Raw genomic sequence first — 19045 nt, forward strand, 5'->3', positions numbered from 1 at the left:
GGCTGGACCCTGCCTTCCACCCACAGCTGGGAGCCTCCGAAGAGGGCAGAGACGCCTCCGTTCATTTCCAGTGGTTCTCAACCTTCTGGCCCTTTAATACAGTTCCTCATGCTGTGACTCAACCATAAAATTATTTTCGTCGCTACTTCATCACTGGCATGTTGCTACTGTGATGAATCGTCATGTAAATATCTGATATGCAGGATGGTCTCAGGCGACCCCTGTGAAAGGGTCGTTCGACCGCCAAAGGGGTCGCGACCCACAGGTTGAGAACCGCTGATAGACTTTCCTCGGGGCTGAGCGCTGGCCGCACTACCATTTGCCCCGCAGGACCAGGAGCCACCACCCGAAGCTCGGTTCATGTCGGTCCTTGAACTTGCCCTACAACCACGCAGGCCGCGGGGGGCGCTGCTCCCGAGAGGGAACGTTAGGAGGGGAGCGATGACTCCGCGGAACGAGTGCGCAGCCGCATCAGAACTATTCACACAGGAACCCCGGGTTCTGCGAGGCTTGGGGAGAAGCCCGACAACCTGCCCCGCCTACGTCGGGCGAAAACAGGTGCGCAGGGCCCGCCCCTTCCGACCCCGCCCGGCCCTGCCCGCCACCTGCGCGCGCAGCCCCACCCAGCGTGCGGCACGGCGCCGGCAGCTCGGGCCCCGCAAGAATTTATAGGGGCTATTTTGGTCGCGCGCCCTGATTGGCCGACCGCAAGTGACGACACGCTCGCGCGCCGCGGGGCGGGGCGACATCCGGGGGAGGAGCACTTCCGGCGGCCGCGCGGGTGAGTGGGACTGCGCCTTTTGGAGGCCGTGGACCCGAGGTCCCCACCGGTTGTAGGGGTGCTGTGCGCCCTCCATGCCCATCCTTCAATCTGTCGGTTGGGTTATGTTTTACTGAAAGAGCCTGTGTGCGTCGGAAAGGGTTGCTAAGAACCCAACACTCGTGATTCTGGGAGGCGGTTGCTGGGTGGTGTGACACCTCACAAGCCTCGGGGCGGAAACGCGGCCTCACCGATGCCAGCCCGGAGCTGCGTTTCCTGTCTGGGAGCTGTCAGCTCCGTCTGCGGACCTGTCTTCCTACCACCCTTACCTCGCCCGTAGCTCAGCGAGGACTCTGTAGCCTCCTTATTTCTCTCGTGCAGACAGTTGCCAGGCCTCCCTCTCTTCCTGCAGCGCTGCTGTCCACCCTTCTCGAAGCCTGAGGAACAAAACACTCTTTAGACATCACAAGATCCCATTTCCACCGCAGTCCCGTGCGGAGCGCGGTGCCAGGCCTGGCCTTCCCTGGATTCCGGCTGCCCATCACGGGCGGGCGGCATTACTTCCGCGTCTCAGGGTTCTAAAATTTCTTTTGGTGGCAAACTGGTTTTGAGCTTCTTTGGGGAAAGTTACTAAATAAATACCAAGTGTGATTTCGAAATATCAAAAATCTTGGTCAGACTTAAACAGATAAGCAAAAACGACCCTTACAGCCATCACTCCCTATCAAATGGGAATTTAGCTCTAAAGGAATTCTGTTAATGAGTTCTGTTTCCTCCTTAGAATCACAAATCTTGCCTTTGGTTGCAGAGCCCTTCATGAAGGCCGCCTAGGTTTTCTGAGCTCACAGCCTTGAAGATCATTTGCAGTTGCATGTAGAAAGAACATAACTTGGTCACTATTCAACATGAACATCAATAAGAATTGCCACGTATTAAGTTTTTTATTTTTATTTTATTGATTTTTTACAGAGAGGGATAGAGAATTAGAAACATTGATGAGAGAGAAACCGGTCAGCTGCCTCCTGCACACTCCCTACTGGGGATGTGCCCACAACCAAGGTACATGCCCTTGACCGGAATCGAACCTGGGACCCTTGAGTCTGCAGGCCGACGCTCTATCCACTGAGCCAAACCAGTTAGGGCTTATTAAGTATTTTTAATGTGTCAAGCATTGTAAATGCTTAAGAGGTGTTTCATTTAATCCTTACAAAATCTCTGTGATTGAGATACTCTTATTATAACCAATTTTACAGAAAAGGAAATGAAGGCCCAGAGAGATGGAATAACTTTATGTTTGTATGAGGCAGTGCCAGGATTCATAATCCAAGGTTGTCTGACTCTGACACTTGTGCCCTTAACTACTAAGCTTTGTAGAGTTTCTTTTCTCCTCCCTTATGTAATTGGAAATTCAGCCTTAGGCTGGAACAAAAGGAGGTGAGATCAGTCAATAAGTGTTACATATCTTCAGGAAGGTGTTTGCCCAGCAGCTGGCTTTAAAAGGATTGCTACTCGGGGAAAATAATGGTGCCAGGGTCCTAACAGTCTCCTCTTCCCCTGAGCAGCAGGCCATAGTAAGCCTGCAGGACAAAGTCTTTGGAAAGATTTTTGGTTCTGCTGTGCTCGTTGATATGGAGACTGGACTGTGTACAAAGTGGCCTCACATAATCCCCTTGGTTGGTTAGGAACCAGGAAGCAAACTGGTCATAAGAATGACTTTCGAACATTTTTCTACCCTTTCCCGCCCAGAGCTACCAGAACTATTTGATGATGGTTCCAAATCCACGCACAGGAGACACTGCAGCGGGGATTGCCGTGGAACCAGGCAGGCCCGTGTGCAATCTGCATTGAACGCTGTGTGAGTTTCCAAACGTCTCTGAACCTCATTTTCTTTATATGTAACCTACTTTGCTGTACGGATTAAGTGAGATTTATGAAGTTCCTGGATTAGTTTGTGGTGTATATAAATATCCAAAAATGTTAGTTCTCTTTTTTGCCCCTTCTCCTGAACGTTTAAGGAAAGCATGTAGCTGTGATGACTATACCTTTATTGTTCCCTTTATAGAGCTACATACTGTACTGAATTTCAGTAGGATAGTAATTTACATTAAGATCATTTATCACCATTTATAACTTTAAGTGTCCTTATTGACACTTCAACAACATCATTTCCAAATAACAGCTTCAGCTTTAGTTTTGTCTGCCATGCATTTAACAAATAGTTACTGAAAATATATTAGGTATAATACATAGGCTGCTCTTTAATAGAACTTTCTGAAGACATTTCAGCAAAATAGCGTGGTTCACAAGCAGGCATTAGAGAAATAGACTGTACTTTTAAGGTATAATAATCAGTTCTTTCTCACTGGTTCCAAGCTCTAACTCTGGCCATAATTCCTTTTTTAAAAAAATATGTTTTATTGATTTTTTATAAGGAAGAAGGGAGAGGAAGAGGGATAGAGAGTTAGAAACATTGATGAGAGAGAAACATCGATTCAGCTGCCTCTTGCACGCCCCCCAACTGGGGATGTGCTTGCAACCCAGGTACATGCCTTTGACCGGAATCAAACCTGGGACCCTTTAGTCCGCAGGCCAATGCTCTATCCGCTGAGCCAAACTGGTTAGGGCTGGCCATAATTCTTTTTAAAAAATATATTTTTATTGATTTCAGAGAGAGGAAAGGAGAGGGAGAGAGAGAGAGAGACACATCAATGATGAGAATCATTGATCGGCTGCCTCCTGTACACCCCTCACTGGGGATCGAGCCCGAAATCCGGGCATGTGCCCTGACAGAGAATCGAATCGTGACCTCCTGGTTCATAGGTCAACGCTCAGCCATTGAGCCACACCGGCTGGGCTGGCCAAAATTCTTAATGAAAATAATTTAGTCTAGCAAGACACACATTCACAAATAAGGAAAACAAACACAAAATACCAAGTATGGAAGTAACAGTAGCAAAAATTAAACACATTTCTTTTAAAATATAATTTAGGAGAGGGAAACCAAGATGGCGGCATAGGTTAACGCCGGAGTTTGCTGCTTTGAACAACTACTTCAAAAGTGAAACCAAAAAACGGAAGGGACATCACCCAGAACCACAGGAACGCTGGCTGAGTGGAAGTCCTACAACTAGGAGCAAAGAGAAATGCTCACGGACACTCAGAGGAGGCGCAGTGCTGAAGTCAAATTCTGAGGTGCGGAGTGCGCGGAGCGGGCTGGCGGCGGAGGGCGCGGTTGTTGTTTTCAATCGGGAGGGAGTCGCAGACTCTGAGCACCAGATCCGGGCGAGTCTTTAGGGACCCAGACTCAAACAGGAGAAGCGGGACTGTCTGGCTTCGGTCAGAGCGAGTGCAGCTTTCTCTCCCAGGTTTGCAGCGGGTGCTGGGACTCAGAGAGGCAGAGCCCCTGGGGACAGGACTGAGAGCCACCATAACTGCTCTCTCCGGCCCACCCTGTTGATCCTGTGCGACCCGCCCCGCCCAAGCCCTGCACACAGGCATTTGCCGGATAGCCTCAGGCAAAGGCTAGATTAGCACCTCCCTAGAGGACAGAAGTTCTCTCACTGCTGACACAGCTGATTCTCATAGCCACTTGGCCTGGAGGTCAAACCCTCCCTGGAATTAGCTACAACAATCAAGATTTAACTATAAGACTGCGAACAAAGACCACTAGGGGGTGCACCAAGGAAGCATAACAAAATGTGAAGACAAAGAAACAGGACAAAATTGTCAAAGGAAGATATAGAGTTCAGAACCACACTTTTAAGGTCTCTCAAGAACTGTTTAGAAGCTGCCGATAAACTTAATGAGATCTACACGAAAACTAATAAGACCCTCGATCTTATATTGGGGAACCAACTAGAAATTAAGCATACACGGACTGAAATAACGAATATTATACAGACTCCCGACAGCAGACCAGAGGAGGGCAAGAATCAAGTCAATGATTTGAAATGCGAGGAAGCAAAAAACATCCAACCGGAAAAGCAAAATGAAAAAAGAATCCAAAAATGCGAGGACAGTGTAAGGAGCCTCTGGGACAGCTTCAAGCGTACCAACATCAGAATTATAGGGGTGCCAGAAGATGAGAGAGAGCAAGATATTGAAAACCTATTTGAAGAAATAATGACAGAAAACTTCCCCCACCTGGTGAAAGAAATGGACTTACAGGTCCAAGAAGCGCGGAGAACCCCAAACAAAAGGAATCCAAAGAGGACCACACCAAGACACATCATAATTAAAATGCCAAGAGCAAAAGATAAAGAAAGAATCTTAAAAACAGCAAGAGAAAGAAACTCAGTTACCTACAAGGGAATACCCATACGACTGTCAGCTGATTTCTCAACAGAAACTATGCAGGCCAGAAGGGAGTGGCAAGAAATATTCAAAGTGATGAATACCAAGAACCTACAACCAAGATTACTTTATCCAGCAAAGCTATCATTCAGAACTGAAGGTCAGATAAAGAGCTTCACAGATAAGGAAAAGCTAAAGGAGTTCATCACCACCAAACCAGGATTATATGAAATGCTGAAAGGTATCCTTTAAGAAGAGGAAGAGGAAGAAAAAGGTAAAGATACAAATTATGAACAACAAATATGCATCTATCAACAAGTGAATCTAAGAATCAAGTGAATAAATAATCTGATGAACAGAATGAACTGTTGATTATAATAGAATCAGGGACATAGAAAGGGAATGGACTGACTATTCTTGGGGGGGAAAGGGGTGTGGGAGATGTGGGAAGAGACTGGACAAAAATCGTGCACCTATGGATGAGGACAGTGGGTGGGGAGTGAGGGCGGAGGGTGGGGCGGGAACTGGGAGGAGGGGAGTTATGGGGGGGAAAAAAAAGAGGAACAAATGTAATAATCTGAACAATAAAGATTTAATTAAAAAAAAATAATTTAGGAGATATTTTTCCCTTTAAAAGTCTCTAATTTTATTAATTAATCTTGTATAATCAGTTAAACAGTTTGTTTTCATTACTGCTAATCAATCAAAGGGAGACTTTTAAGTCCTCTTTTCCAGTATAAAGTTATAAAATGTGCTGTGTGTGTATTGCACAGTGTAGCAGCTATATATATATATATATACAGTGAATATTATTACAAAAATGAAAACTTTGGGGGAGAAATGAATCTTTCCTTCCACTGGCCTCGGAATTGGGAAGGTATCAGCCTGGGCTGCCTCCATTTGGAAAGGGTCTGTTCCAGAGTGAGGCCACCACAGGGAGACGCAGAGAGATGGGAGACCAAGTGGGATCATTGAGCCCCTAGATACAGCTTTACCTGAAGCCGATAAACTGAATTTTTCAGTTTTTTAAGTCAGTAGATTTTCTGTCCATTTCCGCCTCTTGGGATTGTGTCTTTGGTCTCTTGCAACCCAAGAGATCTGACCAAAGCAGAGGCCCTGGTGGTTCAAGGCTACTCTGGCCTTGAACCACCTCTGCAGCCCTGTCTGCCTTGCTCTGGACACAGAGAACTGCCGTTCCCCCAAACACCCCACGTGCCCTGCGGCTCCTGCTGGGCTTTCTGCCGGGGAGGGACTCACTTTTTCCCTTTTGCACTTGCTCTCGACTCTTGAAGGTTCAGTTCGAACGCCAGTTCTTCCATTAAACCTTCCCCAGCTCCTCCCAGCGAGAAAAAAGAAAAAATGAAAACTTTGCAAGTCACTACACATCCAGATATATTTTAAGTAAAATGAGTTTCCAGAAACTTGCAAAATAATAAGTTTACCTAAATGGTTACAATTTAAGTGGAGCTATTTTTTCCTAATCCAAAAGTGAAATAGTAAATAGATGAGACTCTCTGCTGGCAACTGCTTGGGAGTTCATAATGGCTGGTTCAAGGCCCTAGCCAGTGACTCTGCCATTCAGAATGCCACAGTCACTAAAGAGGTGCATCTCTCTATATAAAAGCTAATATGCTAAGTGTCCCTCCACCCGCCCGAACGGTTGCTATGATGCACACTGACCACCATGGGGCGGATGTTCAACGCAGGAGCTGCTGCGCTGCAGTGACTTGGCAGTGGCAGTTCTCAGATGACGCACCCCAAAACCAGAGAGGAGGGAGCAGTGTGATTCCACCTTTGGCCGTGGGTTATGTTTTTACTGGGGCACTGTCAACCCCAACTCTGGTTTACTGCACACTTGTGTTTGCGTTCCACACCCTCTATGACAGCAACTTTGCAGAGTGCCCTCTCGTACTCTGGGGCCCCTCAGGGGATGTCAGAGAGCCGGTTTCAGCCTGATCCCCAAAGGCCAGGTTGAGGGACCCCACCTGCCGGAGTGACCCCACTCACTCAGCAAACACCTTTCGAGCCATGTGTGGCCAGCCAGGGAGGGACCACAGGAAGTTGTCTCCAGGGCATGTCCAGCCCGTCCCGCCCAGTCCCACCCCACTGGCCACCTTCTAATTAATTTCCTTTCAATGTGCACGAATCCGTGCACTGGGCCACTAGTTCTATCATAACCACCCTTGGCAAGATGAAGGTTGGGTGTTCCTACCAAAAGAAATGCACACCGTGGAATGGGCACCTGACATCCATTTCATAGGTGCGTCTGAGCTGGGGAAGGCACTGGATACTGATTCCTCAAGAATGGCTGCGTCCAGAGACTGTGCAGCTCCACATCCATCGGAATGGAATACAGACATGTTCTCTGCCATTAGCTCTGCCTTGCAATATGGAATCTTAGTTATTTCCTTGACGGTAAAACTAAGGAATTACATCACATTGGGTGGATCTGGGCAGGAGAGTTCATGATAGTAGAATCTTTAGCTGGAATCCTAAAAATGCCGGAAATGTAAGATAACCTCTTCTGGGCTAAAGTTAGTAATTGTTATGGACATACATATAGTTTTTGGTTCCAAGCCCTTCTCCAAGGCTCACTTCAAATGACAGAGATCAGTGGCTGACATATTGTGGTGATTGTCATGGGACTCTTGGCTAAAAGGAGATAGCTAGATATACAGTATACATACAAAAATGCAGGAATACATGACAGGGCCGCTTCACCGGGTGCATGAAAAGCCTGTTAGGCCCTGGCTGGTGTGGCTCAGTTGGTTGGGTGCCATTCTGTGCACTGAAAGGTTGCCGGTTCGATTCCCAGTCAGGGCACATGCCCAGGTTGCTGGCTCCATCTCGGGTAGGGGGCATGCAGGAGGCAGCCAATGATGTTTCATTCTTTCCCATCAATGTTTTTCTCTTTTCTTCCTCTGTCTCTTAAAAAAGCAGAAAAGCCTGTCAGGAAGGAACTGGTTCACACAACTAGGAATGAGTGGTCAGGATGGGCTGTTGTTGTCTAGAGGCTTCCCAGGCATTGTCAACAACTAGAAGTTTCCCAGGGGGAGCCAGTGGCATTCATCCTAGACCTGGCCACGTTACAACTCACTGGCCAGTAGAAGTGTTCCTATCAGAGTAATTACTCAAGGTATTTCAAACTAGGTATTCAGAACTGGGATTTCTGGTGGTAAGGTGAACAATCTAAATTGAAAATAATCTCACTACAAAACACCTAAAAATGCTGGATAAAATATATCAAACTTAACTTTAAAAGCATATAGAAACTCAGTAACCTCGCATGGGGGAATATAGAGTATTGGCATTTGGGGATTTTAGGAAGTCCTACTTTATTTCTGTAAATAAAGTTTGTCAGTGAAAAGTGAAAGATATAAATCAGATTTTTTTAAGAACATATATATTTTTAAATATATTTTATTGATTTTTTTTTTAGAGAGGAAAGGAGAGGGACAGAGAGTTAGAAACATCGATGAGAGAGAAATATCAATCAGCTGCCTCGTGCACACCCCCCACTGGGGATGTGCCCACAACCAAGGCACATGCCCTTGATCGAAATCGAACCTGGGACCCTTCAGTCCGCAGGCCGACGCTCTGTCCACTGAACCAAACTGGTTAGGGCCATACATAGATTTTTATTACAATGAATATTCCAGAAATTTCAGTCTGCTCTAGGAAAGTACTTGCAAAGATCAAAGCCAAGTTCGAACAGGAAATTCTCAGGAGAAAGTTATCATGTCAGTGACACCGGACAAGCCTAGAGTAATAGCTCCCTATGGAAGGGTTCTGGCAGCAGTTCTCCAGAGGTTTATAATCCCCTCTTCTCTCTCTGGCAGACTTCTACTCAGCCCTGGAGAAACAGCCCGTCTTAGGCCCTTCAAGCTGCTCTAACAAAATACCACAGCCTGGGGGACTGTCAACAACAGAAATTTACCTCTCTCGGTTCCGGAGGCTGGAATCCAAGGTCAAAGCCAGCTCGGTTGCATTGTGGTAAGAGCTCTCTCTGGTTCCAAGCTGGAGCCGTCTCACTGTGTCCTCACATGGTAGATGGGACGAACTGTATGTCCCCCTCCTTCCTGGCACACCTGGAGAACCCACACCTATGGCCTGCTCATCATCTGGGGGTGGGGGGGGGGGTATTTCAACATAAGAATCTTGGTGGGGGCGGCAGGGGGAGACACATTCAGACCATAGCAGAGCCCGGATGTCACCTTCATGAGGTCTTCACTCTCGGAGGTAGTCAGCCATTCCTCATGTGCTTCTGGGGCACGGAGCACACTGTTCCTGCTCTGCCTCCATCACCTTCAGTTTAACAGCATGTTCCTTGTCAGTCGCCTTCAAAGGCCCGGAAACAGCCAGAGGCAGGGACACATCTTGCTCATCTCCCAGCACCCTTGAACTGTACCTGGCATATGGTTGACACTCGGTTGTTTCAGTTGTTAATAATAACAACAGGATTCTGTTTACTGACTGCTTATCCTCTGCCAGGTCATTCGCTAAATAAGCCAATGAATGCAGCTGCTAGGATGTATACATGACCCCAGGAGAGGGTGGGGACCTGGGAGGCCTCCTCCCTCCAGTAAAAGAGTGAGATGGACTTAATTGTCATCTTGGACTGGGATTTGGGATGAGGAAGTCCAGGCTGGTGAACCTGGGCCATCCAGAGGTCACAGTGGAGCTTCCCTGGGTGCGGGAGGGGCAGGGAGAGCAGGCTGTAGGTGTGGGGCCCTCCAGGTGTGCCGGGAAGGAGGGGGACACAGCGAGGACGGGTGGCCTGTGTCTCTTCCCCGCTAAAACTGGGAAGCATCTTTGCATGTTGGCCACATTCTTGAGAGAGCAGTGGAGGACCTGGGCTGAAAGTGGCCACGTCAAAGCTTTATCGTTTCACATACGAATCTGTGAGGAGAACAGAGAGCGCGGCCAGCTGGCCTTAAGACTGCTTGCCCTGCCCTGTTAAGAGAAGGGGAGGAGAAGAAAAATAGGATTAGAAATGCCAGAGACTTTGGAAAATAAATCACTGCTGTTTAGCTTCTGCCCATTTCATCAACATTCACAGTCGCTCTTCCAGAGGGCTGGCCTCGCTGGGGCTTGGCATCGCCTGACACCTCCCGTTTATCTCTCGGTTTATCTCTCCAGGGGAAATATTTGGGGAAGTGAACTGCACACCCTCCGCTGAGAGGACCTAGTACTAAGCACAGCTCCTGGCTGCCGTGGGTGGAGGTAGTCAGGGCGTGGGGTGTAGCAGGCCCTTGAGACACCCAGCATCAGCAAGGCTGACACCAGGGATCCCCATTCTGAGTCCGGCTGCGCCTGGGTTGGAGCATACCCTGGGGTACTGAGGCTAAAGTAGGGAGGGTCTGCCATGCGGTAACATTTCAATGTCTGCACAACCTTCCTACCCATGAATTAGTCCCGAGTACCCTGAATACTTGCCCCTGTTTATGCCAGAGCAGGAACAGTCTACGTCTATCTGAGGCCCTTGGACTGAGACCTTCTGCCCTCTGGTCAAGGTCATCCAGTTCTCCTGGCCAGCATCACAAGGGAGAGGGGAGTTCCTGCCTCCCCGGAGACATCTGTTTTGACCTGTGTTGGTGCAGGACTCGGAAGTAAAAGGAGACATTCCACTGCTTTGCTTCAGCTATTTATAATCCTATATAATAAAAGGCTAATATGCAAATCAACTGAACGGTGGAACGACCAGTCACTATGACGTGCACTGACCACCAGGGGGCAGACGCTCAACACAGGAGCTGCCCCCTGGTGGTCAGTGCGCTTCCACAGGGGGAGCGCCGCTCAGCCAGAAGCCAGGCTTACGGCTGGTGAGTGCAGCAGTGGTGGCAGGAGCCTCTCCCGCCTCCGCGGCAGTGCTAAGGATGTCTGACTGGAGAGCGGGCCTAAGCCGGCAGTCGGACATCCCGCAAGGGCTCCCGGACTGCGAGAGGGCCCAGGCTGGGCTGAGGGACTCCCCTCTCCCCCCAAGTGCACAAATTTCATGCACCAGGCCTCTAGTTATAATAATAATACCGACAAGTATTCTATTCACTGACTGCTTAGTCTGTGCCAGGCCCTATACTAAGGCCTTCATATATCTTCTCATTTTATCCTCCCCGAAGCCTATGGAATTGGCATTACTGTCCTCACTTTTCAGACCTGCCTCTTTGCCAGTTTTAGTTTCCTAGAGTCCATTTTCCTCCCCTGGTTCTATCAGGGTGCACTGACACACCCTCCCAAACGCTCTATAGCATCCCCAATGCCAGTACTCCAGTGTGGTCCATGGGCACTGGCTGGGAGAGATGTGGAATCTCAGACTCCCACAGACCCACACTTTCACAGACCCCAGGTGGCTCGGGTGCACCGAGCCCCTCTCCTCTCCTCTCCATGGCGTATCCCGTTCCATGGGGTTCTAGAGCTGTTTGCTTTGTGGCTCTTTGTCTTTTTGGAGGGATTATAAGTGGAATGTTGGTTTGCCCCAATCACTGGAGATGGTCCAAAGTGCATCCTGGGAATAGGTCTGACCATTTGGGGTCCTTGCCCCAGAGTGGGCACATGGCAAGCCCTGTTGAGTGGCAGCCTGACCGTCAGTGCTACCCAAGGGCACAGTGGCCGCAGAGGCAACAGCTCCCTTGGCCTTTGGGTCCTGGAGGACCTCAGAGCCCTGAGGGGAGGTTCCTGAAAGAAACGACACTTCAATTTTTTTAAAAAAAATATTTTTTTTATTGATTTTAGAGAGGAAGGGAGAGGGAGAGATGGAAACATCAATGGTGAGAGAGAATCATTGATTGCCTCCTGCACACCCCCTACTGGGGATCAAGCCCACACCCCGGGCATGTGTCCTGACTGGGAATAGAACCTCGACCTCCTGGTTCATAGGTCAATGCTCAACCACTGAGCCACACCCACAAGGCAACATTTTGATTTTTCTTTTTACTTTTTTTTTTTTGACACTTCCATTTTTTTAAATGCAAAGAGAATCCAGCCCCCTCGGACATTCCCCCTCGGGCTGCCCCCTCTGGCCCCGCCTCTCAGGTGCCCCAAGCCCCTGCATGCTTGGTGGTGCTGTAGCCCGTGGCTCCTCAGGCCGGCTCTGCCGTTTCAGAGCCGGTTCAGGAAAGATGGGAATCGGAGACCTCCGAGGCTCTGCCGCCTCCTGCCCTGGTCCTTCTCCAGAGCGGTCCCTGCACAGACAGCTCTTGCCCGTTTTAACCACCTTTTGAACATGTGCACCAGCCCTGGGAGAAAAGTTATATCTGACTCTTGTCACTTCCTGTGGGCAGGGCGGGGCCCACCGGGGACTGCTGTGCAGCAGGAGCTGTGACTCACCAGAGCGGAGCGAGGGCCTCGGCAGGGAGGGGCTGAGTGTGGTCTGGGAGTGCAGGTGTGGGCTGCACCTTCGGGAGTGTCTGCTGATCGAGGAGAGTTGGTGGAAGGCAAACCTGTTACATAAAGCACAGTGTGTGTGGGGGGGTGTGTGGCGGTGGATATGAATATGAATGGTATGTATGTGTGTGTACGGTGGTATATATGTATGGGGTGTGTATGTGTGGTGTGTATATGGGGTGTCTGGTGTGTGGTATGTGTGGTGTGTGTGTGTGTGTGTGTGTGTGTGTGGTGTATGTGTGTGTGTGTGTGTGTGTGGTGTATATGTGTGTGTGGTGTGTGTGTATGTGTGGTGTGTGTGTGTGTGCGTGTGTGGTGTGTATATGTGGTGTATGTGTGTAGTGTGTGTGTGTGGTGTGTGTATGTGTATGGTGTGTGTATGTGTGTGTGGTGTGTATATGTGTGTGGTGTGTGTGTGGTGTGTATATGTGTGTGTGGTATGTGTGGTGTGTGTGTGTGTGTGGTGTGTATATGTGGTGTATGTGTGTGGTGTGTGTATGTGTATGGTGTGTGTATGTGTGTGTGGTGTGTATATGTGTGTGGTGTGTGGTGTGTGTGTATGTATATGTGTGTGGTGTGTGTGTATGTATATGTATATATGTGTGCGTGCGTGTGGTGTGTATATGTGTGTGTGGTGTGTATGTGTGGTGTATGTGTGGTGTGTGTGTATATGTGTATATGTGTGTGTATGTGTGTGGTGTGTGTGTGTTCGTGTGGTGTATGTGTGTGGTGTGTATGTGTGTGTGCGGTGTGTGTGGTGTGTACATGTGTGTGGTGTGTGTGGTGTGTATATATGTGTGTATGTGTATATGTGTGTGTGGTGTGTATATGTGTGTGGTGTGTGTGTATATATATATGTGGGGGGGGGGTGACCGCCCCCACCCTCTCCCCTTGGAGGAGAGGGCAGGGTTCTGGCAGCCTCTGGCAGGGCCGCAGGGCCAGAATGTTCTGTCTGTAGTGAGAGTCAGCGTGTCTCCTTGGGTGCAGCCCGAGGCTTGCCCTTAATGGGAACGCACCTCCTCTGGGCAGTGCAGTTGGCGTCAGAGTGCCCTGCCTGGCCCCCCACGACGGCCAGTCCCAGGCTTTCAGGGTGCAGGTGAAGGGGTGACCCTCAAGTCGAGCCCAGGGAGGCCACTCCGCACAGCCCAGCCCAGCCCAGCTCCAGGACAAGCGAGCTCAGGCTGAGCCAGCACTTGCATTCACTCACCTTTGCAAGACCCTTGAGCCTTAAGGCAAGTGAGTCACGATCCCCAGGCCAGCCCAGAACCAGGCAGGAGAGTGCAGATGGGGAAGGCGGCAGCCGGGCGTGCCAGGACTCCCCTTCTCTGTCGCAGAGGTGGTGTCTGGAGCATCCAGAGAGTGGAGCTTGGACTAGCCTGTCTGGGTTCGGCTTAGTTCTGCCACGTAGGAGAGGCAGCGCCTGAGGCAAGTTACTCAACCTCCTGGTGCCTCCATTTCTTCCTCTTTAAAATGGACAAGATAACATCCACCGCCTGGGATTGTTGTGAGCGTTAAAGGGATTAATTCCTGTGAAGAGCTTAGAGTAATAGCATGTAGTAAGCACTCAGTAATAACCATTATTCTCCGGGAGTAAGAACCAGTGTCCAAAAGGGTGTCAGAAGCACCTTCCTTCCTTTTCCTTTGCACCTTCCTTCTGAAACCCGAGAGGTTGCCCAAAGATTCTTGTACGCTGTCAAGGAGAAAAGACAGGCAGCACACCCCAGCGCCTGCGGTCAGAGGGGCACCTGTAGACTGCGTGTGGTAGCTCTGCTTTAGGAGAAGAACTCATCTGAGGAGGAGATGGGCAACCTGTGGCTGGCTCTCGAGCCTCTGCGCTTTCCCATTTTTAGAGTTAACTTTATAATCTCTCAAAATTCAAAGAATATCAGCATTCTGCAACTACTCCCAAGAGTTTTCGATTGACATTTCTACATAAAACGTATGATTTTATGCAGGAAGGACAGGTCTCTAAGTGCATTTAGGTGTCTGTCTCTCTCTTTTTTAAAAAAAAATATATTTTATTGGTTTTGTTTTGTTTTTTACAGAAAGGAAGGGAGAGGGATAGAGAGTTAGAAACCAAGGTATATGCCCTTGACCGGAATCAAACCTGGGACCTTTCAGTCTGCAGGCCAACACTCTGTCCACTGAGCCAAACCCGTTAGGGCTGTCTGTCTCTTTTTACAGTAGCTGTGCTACCAATCACCACCTCACTATTTTCAGAGCCTGACTTGGATGTACGTAAAATTCATGTAACTGGAAGATGCATGTCAATCTTTGTGCATCCATTCAGTCGTCTACTCAACAAGCATTTATTAAGCATCTACTACATGCCACGTTCTATGTTAGATGCTACTGAGGCTGTAGGGAGGCAGGAGATCAGGGCCCTGTCCTGGGGAGCCTATAACCAGTACACAACACGCACACACATGCTGGGATAGAATACATAAAAGAAAAACAAACACAGAAGGTATCATGGCATGTTCACGTCAGGATTAGCTAATTAGCTTGAAATTATAGAATCAAATCTTATAACATTTCTGAATGTAGACATGTTGTTCTGTGTTGAGAAGCTCAGAGGCCCATTCACGAGTCATCTGGGGGAGTTTAGAGGCTTGGAGAAATCCGCAGGCATACAAACCACATCCGACAAGCCAAACAGTGGTAATCAGCTGAGAAAAGGAAAGAACTTGTCTCCTCAGACAAATGCTTTCTCAGGTTACGATGGAAAGCAAACACAAGAATTCAAAAATAGAACCACATTCCCTTTCATAACCACCGTTTACGATTACAGCCCGAATTAGTGTAAACTCCTCGTGTACTTCTTGTACCATGAAAATGCACTGCTCTCAGGAAACAAAAGGGCACTCTAGTCCTTTAGAGAAAAGGGATTGTTGTCACAAGCGACCTGTTGCCTGGCAACAAAACAGCAATGCCTCACACCTTTCTCCCAGTGGTGGAAGCACACAGCCTCACCCTCGCCTGCTCATTCCTCCTGACTTACAAACGCAGGGTTCTTTTAATAGGGTCTGTGGTTGGAAGAACTGCGTTTACAGTTCTAGTTTAAAACATGAGTCATTATGAAGTCCTGTCAATTGCTAAGAACATAGTCAAGTGGTCAGAGCCTGTGAAAACGCCACGACATAAGACAAGAGGACCACTGGGCTGGTTCCTTTTCTCTACTTTTTTTAACTATACTGAAGGTTTCTCAGACCTGTTGCTCTTTTGCCCCTTAGCCAGGGGCACCAGGGTGGTCCTCTCCTCTGGCTTTCACACTTAGTGTGAAAATGGATGCCCTGGCCGGTTTGGCTCCATGGATAGAGCGTCGGCCTGCGGACTGAAAAGTCCCAGGTTCGATTCCAATCAAGGGCATGTACCTTGGTTGCGGGCACATCCCCAGTGGGGAGTGTGCAGGAGGCAGCTGGTTGGTGTTTCTCTCTCATTGATGTTTCTAACTCTCTATCCCTCTCCCATCCTCTCTGTAAAAAAATCAATAAAATATATTTTTTTTAAAAAAAGAAAAGAAAATGGAATCACGCACCACAGCGTCCGATTCTAACTCCATTGGGGCAAACCCCAGTCCGTTTCAATGCCTCATTCATGCCATTGCCCAGTGTTCCATCAAAGTGAGCAGCTCCTGTCCCTGTCAAATGTTGTGTGTGTGTCACAGAGCCATGGGGCACGATGTTTGGAAGTGCGTTGCTAACCAACAATGTATAGAACAGAGTGTATTGACTCAGTGATATGACTCACAGATAAATGACTTCACCCTGCGGACCTCATACTGGGTGTGCCACTGCTGTGGGTTGACTCAGTGCTTAACCCTTCCAGGTACGGGGAACTCCTCTCTCCTTCGTCCTTGGTGGCAGGCGTTTCTGAGCGGTGGCCAGGGTCCCCTGAAGGGCACTGCGGCTGGGGAGGATGGCCCGGCAGGTTACCTAGTCTCAGAGCAGGGTTCGTTGTTTCTCCATGTTCGCTCCGCTAGCAAAAGGGGCACTGATTGTGGGCAAATGCAAATTGCAGCAATTTGGCAATTCGATGTAAAAGCAGGCATAGCACACCCTGGCAGCTCACATTCAAGGAAAGGTTCAGCATTCCACACGATGAAGCTGTCACTCCCTCCCATGTATTACCTTTCCCAAGCAGACGTCTACAGTGTATTTTTCTTGTCAGCGTTCTGAGGTCTCCACCCCCTCCCCTCGCTGAGGGCCGGGATGGTGGGGAGTTCTGTTGGTCCTGCTCTGCGGAAGGTCTGGGAAAGGCTTGTAAACACGCAGGGAACCCCCCCCGCCCCGGGCACCAACACAGACCCCTTCAGCTGCAGCCATGAAGGACATATTCCCCGGTTTCTTTGTGATTTGATGACTTGTCATTTTCTTCCAATCTTCTTTGCTTTCCGCCGACTTAGGCTCTGAAATGCAGGCCTAATTTCATTACTGCTAATGGAGGGCTGATGATCCCCACAAGAATGAAGAAGAATTTGTAGTCACAAGCTGGCCCAAGACGAAAGTAGGTTTGGTGTTTTTTTTAAAAGACATTATTTTTAGAGTATTTTTAGGTTCACAGAAAAATTGAAGTGAAAGTACAGAGATTTCCCACATACCTCTGTTCCTACATATGCGTGCCCTCCCCCACTCTCAACACCTCCCACCAAACGGTCCATTTGTTCCACACGATGACCACACACTGACACATCGTCATCACCCAAAGTCCATAGTTTACAGCAGGGTCACTCTGGGTGGTGACCGTCCTCTGGACAAGTGTATACTGACACGTGCCCATCATTGCAGGGCCATCACAGGGCCATTTTATTGCCCTAAAAATCCTGTGCTCCACCTACTCACCTCTCCCCTCCCAGCCCCTGGAACCCGGATCCTTTTACCGGCTCCAGTTTTGCCTTTTCCAGAATGTCATAGAGTTGGAATCACACAGCGTGCCGCCTCTTCAGATGGGCTTCTTTCACTAATCATATGCGCTCGCGTTTCCTCTGTGTCTTTTCATGGCTTGGTAGCTCATTTCTTTTTAGCGATGAACGACAGTCCATTGTCTGTATACACCAGTTCATTCATTCGCCGGTTGAAGGACATCTGGTTGCTTCCAAGTTTGAATAAAGCAGCTCTAAATGTCCGCGTGCAGGATTTTGTGTGGACATAAATCTTCACCTCCTTTAGGTAACTACCGAGGATCACCGTGGCTGATTGTGTGGTGAGAATGATCAGTTTTGTAAGAAGCCACCAAGCCGTCTTCCAAAGTGACGGTACCATTTTGCGTTTCCACCAGCGATGAGTGAGAATTCCTGTTCCACATCCTTGCCAGCATGTGGTGTTGTCAGTGTTTTGGATTTTGGCCGTTCTCATGGGTATTCCTTTTAATTTGCATTTCCCTGATGACAGAGGATGTGGAGCATCTTTTCCTATCTTCCTTGCCACCTGTATCTCTTCCTTGGTGAGGGGTCTGCTAAGGTTTGGCCTGTTTTTAACCAGGTGGTTTGTTTGCATGTTGAGGGGAATAGTTGTAAGGAGTAAGTTAATCTCTTCATCATCTAAACGCCCAGATGTGTCGGCTGTGCCCCTAGACCCCAGGACCCGCCTCTGTCCCCTCTCCCCTGGGTGACCTCAGCAAGCACGTTACAGCTCTCATGCTCAGTTTTCTTCCCATAAAAATTAAGATCATAACAGTCCTTGTGTCTAGATCAAATTGTACAGATTAAATAAAATGACATTGATAATGCCCCCAGCACAGTGCCTGTCATAAGGTAAGAGCTCAGGAAACATTACTCTTTATTAATAGGAAGCGAACCGTAGAGTGGAACTATCAAATGGACCTGGACTTTAGAATAGGCGTGTTGACGGGTTTGGTTTGTGTACTGGTTTGCTAGGAATGCCGTAACAAAATGCCGCAGGCTGGGCTTGAATAGCACGTTCTTTTCTCACCATCACGGAGAATAGGACTCTGAGATCCAGCTTCCCCAAGTTCGGTTCCTTCTGAGGCCTCCTTCCTGCGCTTGCAGACGCCGCCTTCGCTGTGTGTCTCCCTTCAAGATTCTGTATGCATATCTATACTAAACATATTTCTATACATATCTGTATCCTGCTCTTAATACGGACTCCAGTCCTATTAAATGAGGGCCCACCACAATGCCCTAATGTTAATTTAATTACCTCTTTAAAGGCCTTACCTCCAAATATAGTCACATTCTGGGGGGTTAGGATGTCAGCATATGAATTTGGGGGACCTGGGGGGAGGAGGAGACACAATTTAAACTGTAGCCACCTGGACAATCCATCTACTTTTGTTTGGCTTTTTCATGGCTATGAGCTGAGCTTTGAAGAGACCAGGGAAGGGAACCCTCTCTGCCCTGCTCTGCCCATTCTGTGCTCCACTCCCCAGGGCTCGGCGCCGGGAGCTGGCACTGGGAGCTGGCACAGCAGAAGCTGCTGCCTTGTGAAATGGAATCCAGAGTGCACAGCCCATGCGCTGTGGGTTGAACGTGTCCCCCCAAATTCAAATGTCAGAGTCCTAATGCCCAGGCCTCAGAAGGCCACCCCGTTGGAGATGAGGTCCCTTCGAGGTGATGGGTGTTCAGATGAGGTCGAGGGGGGGCTCAAACCCAGT

General features: G+C 48.8%; 2 long non-coding RNA genes across 5 annotated transcripts in view; one reads left to right on the forward strand and one right to left on the reverse strand.

The window, feature by feature from the left end:
* The first annotated feature begins 618 nt into the window (after positions 1 to 618).
* The window catches only part of LOC132236737 (uncharacterized), a 29481-nt gene continuing 11054 nt past the window's right edge, over positions 619 to 19045 (forward strand). The window contains exons 1-2 of one of the 4 annotated variants that reach the window (XR_009453348.1): positions 619 to 781; positions 2507 to 2615. This is a non-coding gene — a long non-coding RNA (uncharacterized LOC132236737). Of the gene's footprint in view, positions 782 to 1797; positions 2616 to 8892; positions 9047 to 19045 lie in introns of those variants that run through there. The other 3 variants (XR_009453349.1, XR_009453346.1, XR_009453347.1) reach the window with 3 other exon arrangements.
* On the reverse strand, positions 2524 to 14066 carry LOC132236738 (uncharacterized). Its single transcript, XR_009453350.1, has 3 exons — positions 13641 to 14066; positions 10521 to 12489; positions 2524 to 2631 (listed from the first exon to the last, which is right to left on the reverse strand). It is a non-coding gene; the product is annotated as an uncharacterized LOC132236738 (long non-coding RNA).

Source organism: Myotis daubentonii, chromosome 6 (genome assembly GCF_963259705.1).
Source record: "Myotis daubentonii chromosome 6, mMyoDau2.1, whole genome shotgun sequence".
NCBI classification, from domain to species: domain Eukaryota; kingdom Metazoa; phylum Chordata; class Mammalia; order Chiroptera; family Vespertilionidae; genus Myotis; species Myotis daubentonii.